The sequence below is a fragment of the Plectropomus leopardus genome, chromosome 22 (assembly GCF_008729295.1).
Source record: "Plectropomus leopardus isolate mb chromosome 22, YSFRI_Pleo_2.0, whole genome shotgun sequence".
NCBI classification, from domain to species: Eukaryota; Metazoa; Chordata; class Actinopteri; order Perciformes; family Serranidae; genus Plectropomus; species Plectropomus leopardus.
This window is the reverse complement of record NC_056484.1, coordinates 15457567-15478777: the sequence shown is the minus strand read 5'-3', so window position 1 is coordinate 15478777 and position 21211 is coordinate 15457567. Positions and strand designations below refer to the sequence as shown.

Genomic DNA, 21211 nt, shown 5'->3' with positions numbered 1-21211 from the left:
TACGAAATAAATTGCTGTTACAATATAGATAAAGTACTGTTACAATAAAGTTCAATAAAGTACTGCTGTGATAAAATTAAATAAAATACTGTGATAATAAAGTGAAATAAAATACTGGTTTACTAAAGTTAAATAAAGTATATATATTGTTATATAAAACGAATCAAAGCAGAACCAGTGGTGCTTTTATTTTGATGCACACAGCTAGTCTTTCGATCAACAGTCAGGAGTAACTTAAACTATAACATTGGTAAACATGAGGATTTATTAACTCTCCAGTTCATATATTAATAATATTTGCAAGTGGAAATGGTGCTCCATGGTTTCAAATTGCAACAATATGGTAACGGTTTGGAACCCCGATGATCAAAAAAAACACACTGTCACCAATGAGAAAATGATCTGGATGGGTGGGGGAGCACGTCTGATGCATTATATCCTACGACAATTAAAAAAGGGCGTAACAAATTATACTCCATGTTTGTGATATAGTCATTTTATATATTCCACAGGGAACAAGCTGCAATACATAGATTATAATCAACATACTGCCAAGCAACGTGTACTGTAATACAAACAGCTAAATACATGCAGCAGAATTAGGTTAGGACCTATCCTAAAATGCACCTCAGACTGCAGAGAAGAAACATTTCCAAACAGCGAGCACCCTGAGTTCCTAGTCATCTCCAGCGGGTGACTTCACCGTCGGGTGTCATCAGATGTCATTAACGGCAGCAGTGTGTGACGGACTGCAGGGGCTTTGACGGGCTTCTGACAAGCCACTGACAGCCAGTGGGGAGGAGATGGGACGAGACTGATTAACAATGATCTACAGAGAGAAAGAAACGCGAGAGAGGGGGGCCGGAGAGAGACCGAGAAAAGCAACTTGTGTGTGCTTGTGTGTGTGTGTGTGTGTGTGTGTGTATGTGTGTGTTGGTGTGTGGTCATATTACAAAAAATTGGAGTTATGTATTTGTGTGAGTTTTTTGCATTCCTAATGCACACTTGTGCACACATCCAGAGGACCTGGCAGCTCTGCTTGGTATCCTTGGCAACCCCAGTGGAATGTTGTCAAGGTTGTAATGAGCATGCTCAGTCTGACGGACGGACAGACAGACAGGGAGCTGGCAGCGGGCCAGGACTACAAAGCCAGTAACAACTAAGCTGTGTATGTGTGTATGTGTATGTATGTGTGTATGTGTATGTATGTGTGTGTGTGTGTGTGTGTGTGTGTGTGTGTGTGTACTAGTTCAACATCCTGCCATGCGGGTGCTCTCATCATTGTCTTGTCTGCTTGAAGTCAGGTTAGGATGGAAAGAAACTGGACAGAGAGGCTACGGTTCCTTCATTTCAGAGAGACCTTTCATCCTATCACACACGGACAGATCAAGGTGTCCAGAAATTGTGTTCACACAGCCAGCAGATCTTTAATACCAGATATGGAAGTGGTCAGGGGCTGGATTATGATTAGATGTCAGTATGGTTCATTCTAACCACAACACTAACACACAAGCAATATGAAAAGCAAAATGTAATACTGCTACGGGCTACACATAACAGCCATTATTAGTGCAAACATAGAGATATAATCTCATAAAATCCAATTTTTGGACAGAAATCAGAGACAGCTGATGGAATGAAAACTCACAATATTTCCCCACATCTTAAATTGAGGCCACAGAGGAAGTCAACTACAATCAGCTGAAGCTAAATGTGGAGTTGGAGCAGCTGTTATAACAGTGCAGAGACAAAAGAGGCCACCATCTGACCAATTTGAAGTCAGTATTTAGTTTGATAGATCCTCTATAGTGATGCAGAAGACAAGGACAACACATGAATTCAGCCCCCCCTTTCTCTCTCTCTGGGCAAAGCTGATGGCATTAAATTTGTAGCTGAAAAGATTAATTGTAAACAGCCTGACTGGCAATCCGCATGGTGTCGTTGCTGATTAACAAGGTGGTGCAGCTCCGGCGTTCTGGGAGACCCTGAGTATCCCAAAGTCTCAAATCAGTCTTTGTCGTGGCTGAAGCCTTGTTGTCGGGCTCAGTTCCAGACTTAGACCTTGACTCGAGAGCAGATTAGAAGGGACGGCTTCCAGGAGTCCAGTGGTTGGACTGGAATTGGGCATAGCTCATCACAATAACAAGGACACACGAGAGGAAGAGCAGAGGCCATGTGGATGAAGTGCCTGCGGTGTGTCTGCATCACAAGGCAACAGTGCCCCCTGTGGTCGCTGGTGGAACTGACGCCAACATCATCAACCGGTTTTACATGGATGAATGCTTAAAAACAGTTGAAGCTCAGGTCATTAGTCACTTTCATGGCCAGGTAGTCCAGACAGCTCTTTCTGTTCACTGTTTAAAGGATAAAAGAATCAAAGCTGTGTGGTGCATGTCTGATTATACCACAACCTGGGGCTGAATTTCACGATCCACCTTCAAACTAGGAGTGTTTGGGTGACATAAACAGCCCTAAAAACCCACCTTGAAAGCCTCAACAGGCCGTTTGTCTCAGTTGACCTGCCTTCAAAAGAAGAAATTGCTAATTGCTCTCACTAGATCCATGCCTCAGTAGAAATTCCTTCAAGATATTCTCTTGGTGATTACTTTTGGAGCCGTGCCTCCCCACTAAGGACCAGCTGACAATACATGTCTGGGACTTGATCCGTGTCTCAGTAGAAATGCTGCACAAATAAGAACCTGGGGAATTTCTGGGAAGTTCAAGCATCAGTGAGCCTCGCTTCAGAGAATGGGAGTCTCGGTGGCTTTAGTTCTGTGTGAGACACGTCTCCAAAATAACCTTTCGCCAAATTATATTCGGAGGAAAGAGAAAGCGAGGTGTGACACAAACTCACCTTTTGCAGGAGGAGAGAACTTGTTTGATACAGCCAACGACAAACTCTCATGTCTGGGCACAAACGGAAACGGCCTCTGAAGACTGGCGTTTGGCAGCAAAGCACACCGCAGACTTGGAGGCATGGCAAAGGAGCGCCACATACACACATGACAACGACACTCCATTCAAACTGATTACAAAGAGGGAATTGTTTGCTTAAAAGAATGATCATACGAATTCTTTGATGGAAAAAGCATCCCCAAATCCTTTATTTACAGAGGGACATGTTTAATTTACAAACTCAACTTTCTTGAACAACCCAAATTTAAGGAAAACTGTTATTCGCTTGACGTAGTTTCAGCTCCGCCGCTTCATATCTCTTCTCCCCCATCAATCCGCCACTCCCATCTCTTTTCATACCTCGACTTTCTCCTCTGATCGTCTCTTGATCTCTCTTTTGGTACATCAATGGTTTTCCTCTCTCCTCTCCCTCCTCCCTTGTTCTCTTCCACAGTCATTTGACATCTCCTCTGTTGCTCCTGCTACCCTGCCTTTCCAAGCTGTTCCCCTCCCCCTTCTTCACCTCTCTTCCTATTGGCCACAACTCCAGTTTCCTGCCAGGCCCCAGGGCTTATTTCCTGTTTGTCCTGGCGCAGGGGGCAACTTGTCCAGAGAGACCAACTGCTTGGTCGCTGCCAGCTGTGAGCACTTGGCACAGCTTGGCATGCGGAGCCGGGTTACACCTCCGGAGACCGAGTGCGGGCGCCTACATGCACAGACGCGTGCACGACTACACTCACGCTCATGCCAGTGCTGCCATCTGCCCTCTACAACTATGGGCCACAAGGTAATGTGATGTAAGATGATAAACGAGCTAGTTTAGCCTGATGTAATCATAAAGTGTGTGTGTGTGCTGAGTGTGTGTGTCTTTGCAGACAGCAATTGGCAATAAAAAACAGTCCCGTTTGACAACCTTCTGTTGGTTCAGATTAATCACGAGCAAACCTGAGTTGCAGACCGCAGGAGAGGCAGAGAACGCTATTGGTTTTAACAAGATTTCACCATCCAAAGCCCCATAAGATCACATGAAGTGGTGCAGTCATTACTTATAATTTACAGCGGCCGTTCGGGTTAAATCTAATGAATCTAATGACTTACAATTTAGTTGCAGAATCCAAACATGTCACAATCCACTTTCCAACTTCCAAAATGACACCCAAGTGACACAGCTGAAGCAATGACACTTAGAAATGAGACACATGTTCGCTGCTAGACATGTAATATTTCCACTTTTTCACACCTCCGACAAACCCCTCCACCACCCCATCTCTCACTCAGGCTTCTGCAACCCCCCGCCAAAAAAGGTGATTACCCCACTGTAGCACAATTAGTGTGATAACACTGAAAATTTTCCTGAAAGGTGGCATTCATACTGTTGGATAATTAAGACGAGAGTCAGCCGGGCAAACCTGGTGGCACCAACACAGTAGGAGCACAAACGCTTGCACGTTCATGCAAATATATACAGGATCACGGGAGATGAGGGCATTATGAAGATAGAATTATGGCTGTGTGCGAAATGAGTTGATGAAGATATGAAAATAGACAGCTGGAGGGGAAAGAAAGTGGTGACAGGAGAGTCTGTGTGTGTGAGAGAGAGAGGTGGAAGTGACATCAGCGGAGGTCAAAGTAATTGTTTTTTGTTTCATTTGGGTTCATGAAAATATGGCCATGTTCCAACTGCCAACCCAGATTTGTTAGGAGTTTTTTTTTTGGTATATATAGACTATATCCTGATTGATCCAGAAAATTGGATGTCTGGGTCTACACCTTTGAATCTGCCACTCCACTGATTCAAGCTGATTTGTGTGGCATCACAACATGATAGAATGGTTTCTTGGTTGAAATATAAAAGAACCAGTGAGCACCACAGTGGGACTCAATAAGCACCACAGGCAGGACTAACATCAATGTTAAGCTGTTGAGAAGTTGTGCCAGAGCCAATGAGGAGTAATAACAATGCCGAGCACTAAAGGCAAGATAGACATAGACATTCAAAATGAGAGGAGAGCAGAACAGAACAGCCAACAACAGATGAGTCTTTCGTCAATGAAAATATTTTGAGATTTTGGCAAACAGACCTAAACTAAAACTATGTAGAACATAGATGACTAAAATATGACTAATAAGTATTTTCATCTAAAGACTAACACTCAATCTAAAATAGCTGGCAAAATTAAAAAAGCTTTGAACCTGACACAATGACACATCAAATCCAGAGTGAAGGAAGTGCTAAGCAGAACACATGCTGCTATAGCATAATGCTAAAGAGGACGACAAGGACGAAGAAAGTTTGTGGATAAATGCCACAATCGATTGAAATAAATAATCAAGACTTGACGTCAAGAATCTTTGGCGGGAAAAATGAAAGAAATCCATTTTTGTGTTGGAAATCTGTTTTACCAGCATCGCTACGTGACACAGATTACTGACGCTTACGTAACTATCACAGCAACCCATGCAGATCGCTCGGTGATGTCTGGACACACGTATCCAATCTCACAACCTACGAATAAAATTGTGAAAAGTCTGTTTTAAAGATCTGATTTGAGAAACAAATCTGTTTTGCTTGTAGTCCGAACACTGCCTTAGAAACTTATCTTAAGTCTCCTGTCTAGTTTCTGAAAAAAAATCTAATCAATGTGAAGTTCCCCAGTGTCTTCATTTCATAGTTCCTCGAAGTTACAAGGTTTTTATTCAAAGTACACCACTAAGCTCGCTCACTGAAAGCACTGAACTTCAGCCTCACCAGTGATAAGGAACGCTGGAGGCCATAAAATCTACACAATCACTCCAACAATGTTCTCATCTCCCACTATCTGCACTATAAGCCGTGTGTCCATACATCAAACAGCAGGCCCCACAGCTGTTGGCAAGATAATGTAAGTCCTTGACATCAAATGGAATACAGCTATTAATACCATATCTGCCTATGTGCAGACACATAATGATCCACTTGCCCCGAGGTAAGATGGTGTCTTGTATGAGGAAGCTTAAAGTGTGTAATGTTGAGTAAGGCTACCGCATCGCATTAGCTGTTGCTGCTGCTGCCAATATCTCTGTTCCCACTGCATCCCTCCCCATCAGCCCCCCTCATATTGGCCTGTGGGATGTTTGTACAGCACAGATGTGTGTGTGTGAAATGTGTTATTCAACATGTGCGCAGCAGCCGACTCATTCTACAATTGTGTAACCATGGCAATGCCAGAGAGACGCAACACTGCCTGGGATGAGGTTTGTGTGTGTGTGTGTGTGTGTGTGTGTGTGTGTGTGTTTTTCTCTGCAGCTTACTTATTCTACAGTGCTAACATACGTAAGGGGGGAGTGGGCTCTGGCCCCCGATAGTACAAATCATAGCTGGATCAACAGAATAGTTCCCGGTAGATTTCATAATTTATACCCACTGTGAGAGTGGCCACATGAGGAGCGATGGGAAAAACACCGAGCTAAGAAGGGATAAAGTGAGTTTGCCAAAATATTATGGAGTATAATAAAAAAGTCTGTTTTTACCCGTGTAAGCAATTTACTCAGGTCAAATTTGAGAATTTCTTGCTTTATTATGAGAATAACTTTGTAGGTTTGTTTTTGGACAAATGAAGCATATTAATGTCACCACCTAGGCTCTGGCAGCTTTTGATGGATATTTTAAAGAGTAAAAGATAAAATGATCCTTCCGAAAAATAATTATTAGTTTAAGTCCCCCTGGATATTGCTCCTATTATACAATGATCCCATGATTGTGCAATCTTAGAAGTGCAAAGTACTTGGCCCCATTGGCTGATTATTAGAAGAATTAGCTGTTATTTTTTTATACTATTTTCTATACTGGTATGTGTTTGAGGGTCCTTGGTTACATGAGATGTGGGACATGGCTTCAACTCAAGTGCTCTTCAAGGAGAAGTGGGTGAGACACTACTCTGCTTTCGTCAACAGATTCCTATTAGAGAACTGAGACTTAAGTAGTGTTTAAATAGCATTTACATAACAAACTGCCTCTCATTCCATTATTTTTAACACGTACTGTATTTCAGGTCATGTGGAATAGGCTACATTCACATTACAAATAAATGTGACCCACAGGGTTCGTATTGACAGGAGCAAGTCAAATTCAAGGACTTTAAAGTACTTTTTCAAGCACCCATTTTTGTTTTTAATTTAATTTTTATTTTTTAAAAGTTTTCCTCAATCACCTGTTGCAAGAGAATTGTGCAAATTCATAAATCAAGCAAACACTTGCTACTAGGACCTAAAATTAACTTATTATTATAACAGATTGAATTATTCAGGCATGCAAGTGACAAAGGACAAAAAAAGTCTATGACATTTATTGAATATGTTTATTAAAATAACTCATAATTCTCTTCTCTCAATTATATTCAAGTACTTTTTAAAGGACCAATTTAGAACTGGCTTTTTTCTATTCAATTCCAGGACTTCCTGAGAGTCAAATTTAAGTACTTTAAGCACCTCACGATCCCTGGACCCAAATCTGTGACACAGAGTAGCAGCAGTTGACTGCCCCGCGCCAGAGAGTGCTGTGAGAACGGTCATATTGGAATTTATGTCTGTTTTTCCTGACACAGTGTCAAAGCTGTCTGTAAAAACTACAGAAGGTAGCCGTACCGCTGCTGGAGTAGGCTGCGTCACTCGCCAACCAATTAAGTCTGACTGCCAGATGCTTTCTGACGGGGACAACTTGCCTACATGCTGTGACAGCGTCGTCGTGAGGGACTGACAGAGATATTGGAATGCAGCCCTGGGCATCCTAAAGTTGTTTAAAACTGTTCTTGGCCATGGGTCTTCAACAGAGGGTCCATGAACCCCAGAAGCTCTCCAGAGTTACTGCAGGGGGGCAATCCCTGCTCGAGAATTTTTTTATAGGTTTTTTTTTCCAAACAAAAATCAAAATATGTCTAAATATACACATAATCATGAATCGAATATATTGCCAGAGATATATTTTCCCATTCACCAAAAAAAAAAAATAATAATTTTCATCACACGGCATTGATGATGGGCTAATGGTTACCTTTTCATGATGAAAAATAAAAATCTATGAATCTGTCAACACTTGTTTCAAAAGCTCAGTATTTTAGGCGACACATTAAATAATTGCAAAAAAATTAAGAAAAAAAATTGCCAGAAATGTTTAAAGAAAAAGAAATACACTCAAAATTTTGAAAAAATAACAAAAACAAACAAGCAAAAAACTAAAAAAAAAAAAAAAAAAAAGCCAAAGTGTTTTCTTTAAAAATAGCCAAAAAGATTTTCAGAAATAGTGAAATCAATGAGTTCTAGGAGCTCCTCACCCTCTTAGCAGAGGTCAAGATCAGCCACCATATAACAGGGATGCTAAATGATTGTTATGAACATGTTATGTCATTGTTCAGAAAGAGCTGCTGAATCATACGTTACATTGCACTTCAGGCTGCCCTGCAAGTTAATGTAGGCCCACTTTAATGTATGACTCAATTGTATCTATGTACATATTACATATGTACATGTAGGAGGTCACCGCTCCATCTCTTTCAGTTCAGGAGTCTTTGACCTGAAAAAAAACTGGTCTAAGCAGAAAGATCAAATCTGGGGAAATAGTCTGAATGAGCATTAAACCATGTAATGTGATGTAGCCATGATTTCCTTCTCCTGCCATATCCAGTTTAGTATATGAATAAGCAGGTTATGCCTCACACTCAGGTTCTGTGTAACAACCGGTGTAAAAGTACAAGTGTCGAGCAAATAAAATGAAGAACTCAATCACATCTCCGCTGTCACTTTATATAGGATGCCTCCTTTTACAGACACACATAAACATTTTTTAATCACGTAAGATGTCCAATCCACTCAAGGCATGGTAAATCTGCCTGCCTAATGTACAAGACACATTTGGGAGCTTGGGGAAAGTTTCCTGAGATGTAAGTGAAGGATCAGTCCATTAAGTCATTAGTGTGTGTAATCTGCGGGCTTAGTTAGGGAGAGAAAAAACATTAAGGGAATAGTAATAAGCAGGCATTATGAACGGCAGCCGACACGTTTAAACACACAGGCAGTCGACGTGCAGAGCGGCGAGAGAGACACCTAAAGAAGTAATCCTCGGCTGATGCGTACACGAATATTTGTGTAAATGTGTGTGAAGACACCGTGTGTAAGTGTCCAGATCCTTTGTGTGTGCATGGGTGAGAGTCTTTGTGTGTTACTGCTTTGTCTCAGACATGCCCGCAAATCTGAAATGTGTATTGTGCGCGAGTGTTCGTACGTGCACAAAGTCATGATGCAACCCAAAACACCACACACCACACAGCGCAGCAGCACGGTAAGATGACTGTTTCAATTGCCTCCAATTGCATCAGGTCAAGCGGAACGCGTCTCGCTGGTGACAGAATGATAAAACAGAATTTTTTTTTTTTTTTTCCAATGAAACGGCTGACAGAGAGAACGAGAAATAGAGACTAGCAGAGATCTGAAGCTTCTCGGTGAGGAGAGCTTCAATTTATGGCTTTTTATAGTCAAGTAATTAACTTAATCTAAAAATATTCAATAACCCCTGCGATTATTCACAGAAGATAAATCATTTTTTGACAGAACTATTTCTCTGGATCATTTCAGAGCTCTATTGCTTTTTATCAGGAGCAATGAGAAAATCTCTGGTAATGCGGCGAAATAAGATCAGGCCGGATGCAGATGAAAGCAAAGCTATTGATTTTTAGCGTTATATATCCTATTGTCATGCACTGACAATGGTCTCGGGTTTCAACGGTCATTTCCACACCGTAGGCCAAAACATGAAATGTTCATAACAAAATTCAAAATGACAACAAATGCAGTGCGAACCCATTACAAATGGTTTTCACGTGGCTTGAGGAGATTTTCCATTTTTGTAATCGTGTTTTCTATCTCTGATAATGTCTTGTATGACTGAATATAATTACTACACTTCTGTCTTGTTCTCTCCCACATGTTTAAATGTTAGTATGAACTGTTTTCCTGATGAAATCAATTTATTTTAAATGGCTAAAATACTTCCACCTTCCACCTCCCCTCTGGGTTGGAACCATATTTCAATAGACTGCTTAAATTCTGTCAAACACAACATAAACATCAACACACTCATCCAAATATTATAATAAAATGTAAGATGTAAGATTTTTAGCACATCTTAATCAACTAACCCACATAAGTAGGTACTTATTTAAATTTGTAAAGTCGTATTCTTTGTAAGAAAAAAAAAAACAAAGGGAAGTAGACATGGAAAGGTCCTGGACAAAGCAGGTGTTAGACGGACACTTCGAAACACATGAAAACAACAAGACATACATAACGAATACAATATATCTTCTGGTGAACAAGGTTTGCGGAAGGATATATAATTCAGTGGCCTTAAAAATGTATCAGAGGCAACCAGGCTATACAGTTTCACAGAACAAAATAGTAAAATGTGCATTCAAGTCGAGATATGAGAATACTGAATGTAACCTCTTTAAGGAAAAAAGAAGCAGACGGTGAATGTAAAGTGGCAACCATCAAAAGTCTGAAAGAAAAGAACATATTTCAGGGGAATGAAAGAGAGACATTTATAGAGAGAAAGGTGGAGACAGACAGAGACTGAGGGTCAAAACCACACCGCTGATTCAATTTCTGCCAGCCCAAATACTATTACTTAACCCCTGAAACATGGTGATTGTGTTCTAAACCAAATACAGGACTGGAGACTGAGACAAAGCTCAAGCCGGGAGAGACAAAGAGGGATGGTGTCAAAGAAAATTGAAGAACAAATCTCGAACTGTCTGGGGGAAAATAATGCTGAGTCAATAATCTCAGCGAATGATTAAAGCAGGAGAAATTAGGGAAAGCAAAAGTAGAAAAGGAACTAAGTAGAAAAGACAGTGATCCTGCTGCATGTCAGCAGCTGTGCTCGGGCAATCACTAAGCAGCTCATTAGAGCTAATAACAGCCGTTAATCAGAGGGAGACTTGGAATAGAAAGCTTGACCAACGGTGGCCAGACCGTGGGGAGAAAGAAGCCGATATTAGTTAACCGCCTACCGGCCAAGATCCACTCCACAGATCGCTCAATCTGTAGACGGACAAACAGCCAGAAAAAATAGGGGAAAGGGCAATGAGCAACGAAAGAAGGAATGACCCAAAAGTTAGCAAGAAATTGCTAAAAATTAAAAGAATTTTCTTTTAATTTTGAAAATTGGTAGTAAAAAAAAGAAAAAAAAAGGAAGTGATGTGGAAAAAGTGCTAAAAAATATAATAATTGTGTAACATAATTTTAAATGTTTTGGACAAATCACCCTTGTCTAATTAGCATTACGGGTAAGTATATGTAAGTAACATATATGTAGGCCAGTGCAGGTTTTATGTAGGAGTATGGTTTTTACATTTTACCAACAGAGAGCCTATGAGCAAGTATAAGGTAAAATGTTTGGCTCAGTGGTAGGTCAGAAATGTGGACTGTCACACAGAAGCGCTTGCCTCTTTGACAAACAGAATTTACACGATGTAAACATTTTATTAGATCAAATGTTTTTAAAAAATAAAACCTCACACAATCAAATTTAAGAGGCCAAAGGTTCGTACCTGCGGCTTCAAGTTCATATTTATGTAACTAACTTGAGCTTGGGCCTAGAATTATAGTTTGTCCTTTGCCTCACTCTCCATCGCGACAGACTACCTTGTTGGGAGGAGAGCCGGCAACAGCGCTGGAGACTGACCCTGAATCAGTAGCAACCCAAGTTCAGCCAGCACAAACCCCAACTGAGAGGGACCAGAAAGCCCCAGCTCCCCGCCGGATCAGTAAACTCTCTGCTGCTGCTGTTACACAGGTTGGACCCAGTGCTGCTGCTGGTCTGTTGTGACATCAGGCAGTGGGGCGTTTGTGCTGGCTGAATTCGAGCTGCTAAAGCCGGCGACAAAAGATCAGTCTCTGAAGCGACTTCCCGCTTTCCTCCTGATGAAGCAGGGAGTGATGCGGAGGGACCATGGCTTGGCCAGCTAGCTAATTCTTGTCTCATTTGTGGTCTGATAAACAAACAGAGGCAAGGAGTGGCTTTGTGAATGTGTTGCAGGCTACTCTACATTTAAATAAGATTCAATAAATGAATAAATAAATGAATATATTGGTTGTTTGGTGGAAAGGCACAGGACAGACTGCCATTTTTTTGTTCTTTTCCAGATTTCTGCCTACCCAGGCTCCACTTTGTCAACCATTTGAATCTCAGCTCATCTAGAAATGGCACTTCCTTTCTATGACCACACATGTTGCGCCAATCATCATATAACGGTTCAGCACTATGAATCCCCTGATGTGAGGATGCAATTGAAATACAGATGAGCACTGCATAGCACAGCATGCCTCACTGTGCCACAGCTAAAGCTCCGTGCCAGTAGACAAACAGCAGATCAGAGAGGAGATATGAGGGGGAAATGCAGAGAATAGAAGAAGGATATAAAGACAAGACAGGAGAAGATACAACATGATGCTGAAAGTGAATGACGAAAGTAAAGCAAAGTGCTGCAAGATATACTGCCAAGCTAGAGCATAACATTCAGGCAAAATATGACAATGACATTTCAGTTTCAGGGAGAAGAAATCCTAACTCAGAGATTCTAGGGTCGTTCAATTTCTTTTTTTTTTTCATCCAGTCTGATGAGAATCTTTTCTTTTTAAAGCAGGTATCAGCTTCAGTCTGTGTTCTATGTGTGCGTCTCTGTATTAGTAATAGCTCACCTCGACAGTCTGTGCCCTGTGTTTGTGTGTGTGTGTGTGTGTGTGTGGTGTTACACTCCTGCAGGCATTTCATCACAGCTGACTGACAGTATGTTTCCATCTTCCAAGCTTTGTCCCTGGGTGCTCCACCAAGCCAGTCTATCTGCAGTCTATCCACCAAGCCCCCCTAACACACAAACACACACAAAATGACAATGCAGGGGCTGTGCGTATAAGTGGTACCTGCCGCACCTTGACTTTTCCAAAGAGACATCCAGCAGAGCCCTCTCTTTCTCTTTGTTCTGAGCCATTGTTAATAATGTGGTTCTATATAGTGATATAGGTTCTCTAATACCCTACTTGCCAGATATTAGCAGAATTAAGTTGTCTGTCAAAGTCAACCCCCACCAGACTCTCACATCCAAGCCAGCTATCCTCATTTCCATGACAGGAAAGCAGCCATTTAACGTCGACATATGTAAAATGGATCATACATAAAGTAAGCACAGACAGAATATCAAAGTAACACAGAAAAGAATGCGTATATAGGCAGTGTATCTGCGAGCTTCATCCAATTTAAGACTTTAAAAAACACTTTTTGTGCCAGTTATAGAGAAATGTCACACACGTTTCTACTGGTTTACTCATTCCAATGCAAAACAGCTGTGAAACTACTTCCAGCAGAGACTGCACAGTGTGTTTCAGAAGAAACATCGCAAATAAATTAGTGGGGTTTTTTTTTTAAATGAGTAAAACACAATGACAGATCTTTTATCCATATCATTCATAGATGGACTTTTAACAATAGTAACTTTGTCTGTAGGTTACGGCACAACACCGTAGGAAATAACAAGAGTAAACACAATTTAAACACGACAAAGAAAGAAACAATTAAACAGCGTAACCCACTCACTTACTTTAGGATAGAAGCACAAATATCAAGGAAAAATGACCAAATCCACAAAATCTGAGTCTACGCAAAAAACTCCACTTCTAAAACGCTCCAGCTGTGGTATGATGCTGTGCAGCTGGAATGCAGGTGGAACTCCACTGGCTTCCTTTCTGTCAGGATGGCAGCAAGGACATGAAAATGGTCTTTTATTCATCTTGTAAGATGCCTAACTTTAGTGGAATATAACATATTGAGAATGAAATTAATCTGAGGATGATTTGGTTAAAATAAGACCAAACTTTTCTATGGATGTCAGTTTTTGAGCTGCAACAAAGGCCAAAATGTGGCCTGCAACAGACAAGGTAAGGCTTAATTTGGCCTAGTCAATAATGAAAAACTGATTAAGAGGATCGAGGAGTCAGCAGTCAGTGATGTGAATAAAACCGTTTTTTTTAACAAGTGTGAATCACTGCAATGATGAGAGATCCCCATGCTTACAGTCATTAATGTGCACACAAAATATTAGGCTGATTGGTCGAGCCCTCCAGGCTTATATCTGCCAGACATAATAAGCATGAAGCACTGAATTCTCAAAAATGATCACTGATTAAACACAAACCTAAAACCTCTGTGATAAAAGCGAATTTTCTGCTGACAAGCACACAAAAGTTTGTATTTGCATTCAGAAGCGCACACGGGCATCGACACATTTATGCCCACAAAGAGATTACACAAATTCTGTGGTTGGAAAGAGCGGGGTGCCAGTGTGTGAGTGAAGCCTCTTCCAAAGAAAAGCCACTCAGACGTTTTCATGTTCCGTTTCCTCAAAACAATAAACTCTACAATATTTCTGACATTTTAACAAAGAAAACATATATTTTAAATTGTATATATTTTGTCTGATTAAACAAAGATGCAATCCATGATTTTCTCTGCCAAGATGATCATTCTGCACTTTATTGCAATGCCAAAGCTGCTGATGCAGCACAAGACCGCATTTGCTTCATTTTATCTGTGCATAAATGTAAATGAATGACCGAATAAATGTGCATTAAAACTGAACATAAAAGTGAAACAATTACTGCGATATTGACAACAACATGTAACTGTGAAATTTATGCTTGCAACAAATTCTGAAATCCTAGTGTGCAGTAAAACATCCCGTGTGTAGTAAAAAGCAGAAAAAAAGTGATATCCAGCACCTGCTTATAGTGAAGTAATGGCAGTCGATGATTGTCAGTTAAAATAAAACAACGGCAGCAACTTAAAAAACAAATATTGGCAACGTACAAGATGCATACCACATTGGAGTCCCTTTTTTTCTAAAGAAATGTAACAGTCCAGCCAAAATAATGGCTGCTCTACTTTTAAAGTTCACCTGGCTCTTTTGAAAAAGGAAGTGAGAAAGCACATTTTGTGTCTTGCCAAATCTGCAGCTATTGAGCATACGAAAAAATACATAAATATCATCTGTGTCAAGTTAGTCTCTCTTATTTTCTCCCATTGGTTTAGCAGCATTTCTCTCAGCTTGAAGACCTTTTCTGATCACAGGACTGAGACAAACTTTTTAAAATACTGTCAAATGCCAAAGGAAAAAATGGGTGACATAATACTCAAACTTCCTAAAAGCTGCATGTATAATTTACAAATGTACTGTAAGCAGAGCAGTGATTAAAGAGCAGATTGTAAAAAGAAGTACTCTTTTCTCCTCATTTGTGGCAGCTTAAAGAAGCTTCTGGAGAAAAGGCATGTGTCTAGGGATCTGAGGAGTTTTAAAAAGGCTGGCTAAAGCACACATACGGACACAGCTTCTTTCACAGCACTATCAGGACCCCCATCATACAGGCATAGTGCTCTTTTTGCTCTTCATCCCTCCATCCTCCATAATAACCGCAAGGACACGTCTCCGAAACCTTTCTGACTTTACTGATGGCTCTGGTTAAGTTGTTCTTTTCAAACTCACTTTAGTAATTCACATTTCCATTTGGAGATGAGTATCTGCTTCTGTTGCAATAAAAAGCATTTAAATTTTAAAACCACACTTAACTTAGTTTGTCCTCGAGCTTCCTTCCTACAGGGACGACAACATATGTCTACAAAATGGCAGACCGACATTTAAGAACTGAGAGCACTTCCTTCACTTTTCTTCTTTTTTTTTTCAAATATCAAAACATTACAGAGTGCTGCATCTTTTGCTAGGAAAGTGCACTTTTTTTTTTACTCATCCAAAAGACACAGAGCTACATCAGCATTCTTCTGAGGCATGTTTCTATACGTTCAACCTCCTTTTAGCTTTGTTCTGTTTTTGGTCTCCACCCGCTCCATAGGGAAAGGTCATTAGTTTGCTCAACTGGCATTGAAAATTATCTTTTTGATATCAGTAAACAAAGCACTAATAGCAAAAACATCGTCACTGTCATCTACAGCTGATAGACCAGAATTTAAGCCTCATTTCTAATTCATGATTCTGCTCAACTCGCCTCAGTGAGACTCACATTTGGTAATGTGCTTTTCTCAGTATTGTTTTCCACTGAAGTTAGTACCCAGGATTCTTAGGTGATGTCATAGTGACATTTTGAATGTGAAACAGCCCATATTGCTCCCTCAAGTTCAATCTCACTTGATCCTTTTATCTGCAACCAAACAGAGGAATGTCTGCACATCATCAGTTGACCACATTTTGCAAGCTGACATTTTTTAAAATCTAGGTCAAGTGAATAAAAAAATATAGTCGCTATTGACAGTAGCTTGGCAATTTAAAATGAGGGGGTTTGTGCGAGATTTTTCCAGTCGCCTCTTTGTCAGCTTCTCCTGTCATTGTCTCCTGTCTATTTTTCAAGTAATGTTGGTGCTTTTTGTGACTGGCCACTGCTGTGCCTGTGGGTCACTCATCAGGATGAGGAAATCAAAACGCCAGTGTATAAAAACTCCTCTTCCGACTGGCCAGGTCAAGGTTTTTAAATGTAAACATGAGTAACATCAAGGAAAAGATGGAAAAGACTGAGCATCAGCCAAACTAGAATCCTGCTCGCTATTGTGCAGGCACTGGATAATAGTCTGGATCTCTGTGCTACACCGGTTTCCAAAAGAAAATAATAAACTGGAATAGCTCAGGATGATAACAATTAATTGATGATCAATGAATCGGTTGTTGAGAATTTGAACTAATGTGAAATTTAAATTAAACAATTGATAGGCTATGCAATTCTGTCCAAGTATTTGCAATATGCTGCTGTGAGCTTTGGCTGAGGAAAAAAGCCAATTGGTATTGTTAAAAGAGGCAATGCACAATTTGCATGTCAATAATATTCTTTGTTACATCAAAACTTGCGCAGCACCGTTCACTCTTTATTTATGCATGAGGCAGAACAGAGGGCCCCAGAGAAAGAAGGGGAGAAGGCCTGCACTTTATGGTGAACAAGAACTGGTGTGAGTGAGGTGTTATCCCTTTCTCCCTCTGGATCACTGCTATATGCCGTTCAGAGGAGACTGCAGAGAGCAGTAACGGCCTACATTTGGGAGGAATGACCATGCAGCCGTCTTGTTTATGTCAAGATATACACACTGGTGACGCTAGAAACAGAGCCAATCAGAGTCTGGAGCATGTTCCAGGACACCACCACTGACATCACCCATGACATTAATGTATCCACTGAGGATTTAATTTGTAAAACAACAAGAGCAACTATTTCCAAAACTTAAGTTCAATCATTCCAGAACCATCCACAATAAACACTGCAGCCTACAAATCAGGGCTGCAGTCTGGAAACACAAAGCAGCATCCAGCAATGCAAGAAGAGGCAAAAAAGGACTAAACTGCAACGCACATGTCAAAGGAGCTGATAGGTTTGTATCTCGCTGGAGTTGTACTTTGCATGATTTTAAGTGGCTGATGAATAAATGATTGACTGAACCACAGTATACATGTAAAACTATGGGTTCAGCATTCAAAAAGGCAAACATCATATAAGACACACTGCTTTCACAAAGTGGTAAACAGCGCTCTCAGCACACAGCTAATTGCTGAATCCTTCGAAAAAATCCTTGCAGCGGAGAAGCTGTTGCTAGCCACTTTCCGCCTGCTATGACAAGTAGAGCTTCACAGCGGAGGATGGTGATAGGGTGCCCCAGGCCATTCATCTCTCTGTTGATAGGAGGAAGGACTGCCTGGCTCGGCTGCTTCCTGACAGCATGGGGGCACTTTCTAAGTCTGTCATTTTCCCTCTTTTTGAAAACCTTGTTTTCCTGCTCTGTTGTTTGTCCCTCTCTGTCATCCCCCATGCCCTAACTCCTTCTTACTCTTAAGCCTGCGAGGAGACACTCCGGCTGCTGTTATAGTCTTCCTTTGTCCCCCTCCTGAGTGGCTCTCTTTCACTCATAGATGTCAAACTTTCACCTCTTTGATTTTTGTCTCAAACAAAAATTTACCTCATTTCTTTATTTCTCTCTTTTAACCTGCCGCCTTGTTTTCATCTTTCTTCAGCCTGGATCTATAGTTGGACACTGGCATGCAGATTACATTATGGATCGGCTTGCTGATCAATGGGCGCTCCACATTAAAGGAGGACTGGCCTTGCTCCTTGGCCCGTCATGGCCCATCCTGGCCTTAATTAGACAACTTTTATTGTCGGCTAATGGGAGAGGTGCTACTCTTTGGAAGATAGGGAGAAGACAAAAGCAAAGTAATGCCTCACAGGTGGAGAACAAGAACGATAGACTCTGTGGATCAATTCCTCCTTTGACACGCGGGAGACCTGCTAGATTGCTTAACAGTCCAGGTGGATACACAACCACTTTAGTGGTATTTTTTCCTTCCGCAGCATCAGAAGAGTTTATCAATAATCCACCGATTGGAACTTTTCAATTTGGATTAACAGTCAGGTGTTAATGAAAGTTGGTGACAGGAGGAAAAAGGGGAGTGCTGTGAGGATGGAGTGGTTAAGAGGTTGGGCCATCGCTCCGCATTGCATCATCAAAAGGTAAATGGAGTGTATGGCAGCTGAACAAGCACTGCAGTGCCAGACCAAGGCTGTTTGTGACTAAGAAAAAGAAGCCAGAAAAACAGAGCCCGAGAGCTGGAGAGGAAAACTAAAGGCTACAATCACACTGCAAACCTTAGTGCTCAGTTCACACGTATTGCTCCGATCTGATGTTTTTTGTTTGGCTGTTCACATTAATTTTTCAATGTGGCTAATATCATATGCCAGTGTGAACTGGTCAGGGCACCGAACTGACCCGCATGTGCAGAAAAACAATAACAAAGACGTCACACGTTCCACACTGTGTTACGGAGATAAACATGAAGGCCACAGATGTCAGCATTTTACAGTTTCATTTAAAAGTTGATGTGGAACAGAACCAGCAAATTCATGAGCAGATGATAACGACGTCAAGGACGAGGAGAAAGAGAGCCAAATGTTTAATTATGGCTTTTTGTGAAGTGATGGCTGCTACTTCTGTACAGAGGTGTGCATGTGGAGTAAAAGCCAGGAAATGGGATTGTGACGTAAACTTTTTCACTATAACAGATTTAATCCAAAATTTCAGGATGTCAAGGGCTGCTTTTTAGCTACATCAGTCAGCTGCTCTCCACAAGACTCCAATGGCAAGACATTCAGTTGTTGCATGAATTCCAATATGACTGATCAGGCTGAGGTTGCATAGCAAAAATTTGTACCTGTATCTAAATTTAGGACCCCATAGAAAATTGCCAAAATCCAAATTGAAAAGATCAGATTTCATGTGATTTTTGATGTTCACGCTGTCATGATAAAAACAGATCTGAGTCAAAGTTGAAAGAAAAAGAGACATTTACAAAATGACAGACATGAATAGTAAATCAACCAACTAAATAGAGATATGCAGTGCTATCTTGAGGACAGCAGAGTTTGGGTGTGGTTTGGTATTTTTCCTTAATATATCTCTTCCTGTTACATTCTTCAGGGCCATATTTACAGAGAGCTAAGGTCTTGGAGGCCCGGACATTTGCTTGAGCTATTATTCCCAGTATGTATGTACAACTGAAGCAACACATCACTACATTTTTCAAAAGTTTAAATTTGCTTCTTTGCAATTTACATTTACTTTTTTCAAATTTACAACCCCTACTTACAACCTCATCTCTTTGTAAGTTTAAACTAAATATTCACTGAAACATTCATTGACTTTTTGTCACTTGTTGATCTAAGCCAAGTTATTCATAGCATCCAAGCAGCACTGAGTAGCGCAGATCTTTTTTTAAACAAGATCTGGTTTATTGCAAACTTTTTTGAAATGTAGAAAAAATTGATTTTGATGAAATACGACAATTTTAAGCTTATATTTGGTTATGTTTCAGAACTTATCACTCATGATGAATTCAAGGACTGTCAGACACATGGAAATCTGATTTTTTTTCTTTCTTTTTTACAGTTTCTGGCTGTGGTAAATGGTGTTTTGGCTTCTATTTTTTATTCTTTTAAAAAGAACATGTCATTTAAACATGGCTGCAGTTTTTGGGGTTAAGAGGCGATTAGGCCAAGAGCAAAGGAGCACTCTGCTGGTTTGAAGAATGTTTTTGTGGTAAAATGTCAGCTATCCATTGATTTTTTTTTCTTCTTCAGGTTTTAAACTTTACTTTGGCCTTGACTTTGGGAATCAACCACTGAAGATTCTATTAAGACATATAGAGACATAAAAGTAGGAAAAGAGAAAGGCAGTGAAAATTTTGACACTCCATAAACGTGGAGAAGTGAATAGACAAGGAAAGGCTTGCTGAGAGGGTAAATTAGGCAGCTACAGACAGGTCAAAGTCTTAATCAGGTTCGCAATCAATGAACTGGCGCACATCCTCAGATACTGGCTGTCACTCAAACTCACAAGACTTTAAACTGTTCAGACACAAACACTACCTAATGGACATTTTGCAGAAGAAAAGTTGTTGCCCGTAAGTGTGAATAACAAGCTAAATTCTAAAGATACTTCAGCTCTGAGTTTGTCTGTTTTGTAAACTCCATTTAGCTCTGCAGGACATAAGCCTATATTGGCCATTTTTGCTGCAAGCTGATCTAAGCCAATTTCTCACCTACTGCGCTCCTCGTTTCGTTTTACAGCTTTGAGGGCCACTGATTAGGTCACTGTACCATAATATGAACTATCAAGGCCAGCTTCCAACAACAGCCAATGCCGAGTCCATTAAACAGACATCTGCAGAGTGGACATTGTGCTGGACATTACTGAACTCTTGCAGCCACAATAGAATTATGCAGGTATATAAACACACGTGCGCCTCTGTTGTTGCTGCTAAACCAATGATCTCATTTGCATTGTTTTCAGATGCAGTAGGCAGTGAAAAAGCTTTTAAAAACACTACCAGCTCAGCATGAAACTGCAGACAGACAAAGTTAGCAACTAGCTGATAAACATAATGGAGCAACTAAAGAGCGGGACACTTCCCTCAGGAGTTGGCAGAGACCAAAACAGAGCTACACCAGAGAGTCAATATTGGATTTGAATTCACCGAGTGGCTAGAAATACAGTTCCAGCTGAATGCTGAGGTTGCTCAATGTTTGCTCAAATGTAAATAAGTAACAGTGAGCTAACAGGTCTGCCATATAAACGTGAAAGATGAAATGACAACCTTTCAAGTTATTATGGCAAGAATTATCAGAGTTTTGTATTTCTGCTGCCCTAAAGTAACCAAAAAGTCTGTTAATGCAGATATTAGCTTAGTTT

At 40.6% G+C, this 21211-nt stretch overlaps 1 protein-coding gene across 2 annotated transcripts in view; it reads right to left on the bottom strand.

The window, feature by feature from the left end:
• tbc1d22a (TBC1 domain family, member 22a) overlaps positions 1-21211 on the bottom strand; it is a 157703-nt gene that overhangs the window by 78602 nt on the left and 57890 nt on the right. The gene's annotated exons all lie outside the window — the stretch shown is intronic.